The 2,886-nt window shown below is 37.7% G+C and overlaps 1 non-coding gene across 1 annotated transcript; it reads left to right on the forward strand.

The window, feature by feature from the left end:
- The first annotated feature begins 328 nt into the window (after positions 1–328).
- On the forward strand, positions 329–459 carry LOC131840071 (small nucleolar RNA SNORA18). Its single transcript, XR_009357182.1, has one exon. It is a non-coding gene; the product is annotated as a small nucleolar RNA SNORA18 (small nucleolar RNA).
- The last annotated feature ends 2,427 nt before the right edge of the window (positions 460–2,886 follow it).

Genomic DNA, 2,886 nt, shown 5'->3' on the forward strand with positions numbered 1-2,886 from the left:
ATGTATACTGTTTTTAAATCACTATATTTACTACTAAAACTAATATAAATACTGTACGTTAACTATACCAGAGTTAAAATAAAATAAAATAGAAAGTAAAAAAGCAAGTGAACTATGACAGACAATACTGTAACTGATATATAAAAATTTTAACTCATTTTTATGACATATACATATCAATCTCACTTTATATGAATATTTAAACATAGATTAATATTTTATATATACATACATTTATATTTTATCATATTTTATATTTTAAATCATATTATATTTTATATACTATATATTATATTATATCAATCAATAAGAAACAACCCAATAGGTAACCGAGGTCTATCCCCATAAGGCTTTCCTGTAGACCCACGTCACTGAAAATGCCTCATTGAGTAATGAGGTAGTTTTACTTTCCTAACAGAATTAATTTTTAGGTCTGTGGGAAAGAACTATAAGACACAGTTAAAAAAACTATGAAAGGCCGAATGATTAAATATTTTGACCTAAGCTATTGGCATATCCCACAGTCTGTACTATACTTGGGAATGATAAATGGGGAGGGACTATGATTTGACCCTAAAAGTGGCCCTAAAGTAAATCACTTGAAGAGATTAGATCTCAAGGATTCCAGGTGGGAAAATGTTTGAAGTATGTCATCAGTATGTCCATAGTCAAGTGGAAATAAAAGAAGCCCAACTAAAATAATTATTGACTGAACACAGCACAACTATGAATTAAGCATATGTTCTTTTCAAAAGACCCATAAGGAAGATAAAACCTGAGTCAAGCTTTAGGGGAACTGCTGTGAACTTGATGGGCAATGGAAGGAAACACAACATATAAAATTCCTTATATAAAAATGTATTGACTTGGGCGCCTGGGTGGCTCAGTGGGTTAAGCCGCTGCCTTCGGCTCAGGTCATGATTTCAGGGTCCTGGGATTGAGTCCCACATCAGGCTCTCTGCTCAGCAGGGAGCCTGCTTCCCTCTCTCTCTCTCTCTGCCTGCCTCTCCATCTACTTGTGATTTCTCTCTGTCAAATAAATAAATAAAATCTTTTAAAAAAATGTATTGACTTAAAATAATTTTTCCTAATGTTACACATAATTTTGAAAAATGGTTTACATTGTAGAAAAAGAAAAAGCAATAGTAATCTACCATCCAATTAAAAATGACCCAAAACAAATAAAAAATAAAAATAATTTGCAGACAAGATACAGATGTTAAAAAGCACATACAGAATATTATTCCTATGAATAAGTTCCGTTAATAAAATAACAAGACATCAATTTTTTTAAGATTTTATTTATTTATTTGACAGAGAGCACAAGTAGGCAGAGAGGGAGACAGAGAGAGAGGAGGAAGCAGGCTCCCTGTCAAGCAGAGAGCCCGATGCGGGGCTCAAACCCAGGACCCTGGGATCCTGACCTGAGCCAAAGGCAGAGGCTTTAACCCACTGAGCCACCCAGGTGCCCCACAAGATGTCAATTTTTGACTATTACCCTAAGTCAGAAAATATCAAGGGCTTGCAATTTTATCCTACTTGCAAGGTAGTAATTTACCTTATAACAACATTATACACATTCTGACAGAAGAATATTTTAACACCCTCTAAAAACAAAAAGGTGCTCTAATCAGCTAATACATGTATGAAATCTGTTTGGTGTTTATGTTCCAGCATATGTATCAGTCTCTTAGAGGTCTGGTTAGTATGAGTCAGTTGCCAAGTATATAATCAACTCTGAATATTGATTAATTGCTACAATTAAACCCTTGAACATTCAAGTCTAGGAATAGAGTGAAGATCCATAATGATTATATCAAGGTATGGTCAACCTGCTGGACAGCAGTCTTTCCCAAAGACATCTATCTCTCTGACCCCTTGCACACCTTCATCAAACTGAAACATTTTCAGCTGTTTCTCTCTTGAGATAATTTTCAACCCCTGTCATTATCATAGTCATATTCAGTTGTTAGTACCTGTTAAAATGTATCATCCAAACTTGAACACCCCACTATGGATAGAATCTGAATAGCATAGAACATAGCATACATACTGGACCCTATTGTTGCATGAATGTACCCTAAATATGAACTGGCTCTTTCTCCAGCTGCTGTACTTGGAGAACGTTCTCAAGCATATCTCTAACCCCAATTCCCAGGTCTTTTTCACATGTGGAGGGAATCAGATGAGAGCTTACATTGTGGAATCAGACTTCCTAAGTTTGAATTCTTGCTCTGCTGAATGTAATGTTGGAAAAATTAATGACTCTAAACCTTAATTTTCCTACCTGTAAAATAGGAGTGATAATAAAAATACCTTTCTCAAAGTATTGTTGTGAGGATTAGGTAAGTCACCTCCAAAGAAATACTTGGTACAGGTTGGAGGTAAGATGGTGGAGGAGTAGCAGACTGAGATGACATCAAGTCGCAGAAGTTCAGCTAGGTAGTTATCAAACCATTTCAAACACCTACATACCCAACCGGATATCAAAAAGAAGAAAAGCAGCAATTCTAGGAGCAGAAAACCAACCACTTTCTGAAAGGTAGGATGTGCGGAGAAGTGAATCCAAAGCGATGGGAAGATAGATCATAGCGGGAGGGGCTGGCTCCTGACAGGCAGTGGAGCAACGGAGCACAAAATCAGAACTTTCAGAAGTCTGCTCCTTGGAGGGTTGTCACTCCAGAAAATAAGCAGGGGTAATGCCCTTGTGGGGACAGTGTGGTCCCAGGTCCCGCAGAGTCATAGAAAGACTGGGGATGTCTGAGTGTGGCAGAGCTCCCAGGCATTGAAGTGGGGAAGCCAGCTGCAGAGACAGAGCCGAGGAGTCAGTTCTCAGCTCAGGGTTACCTTAAACCATGATCCACAGCACAGGCAGGCCACCGCTCT

This window comes from Mustela lutreola, chromosome 8 (genome assembly GCF_030435805.1).
Source record: "Mustela lutreola isolate mMusLut2 chromosome 8, mMusLut2.pri, whole genome shotgun sequence".
NCBI classification, from domain to species: Eukaryota; Metazoa; Chordata; class Mammalia; order Carnivora; family Mustelidae; genus Mustela; species Mustela lutreola.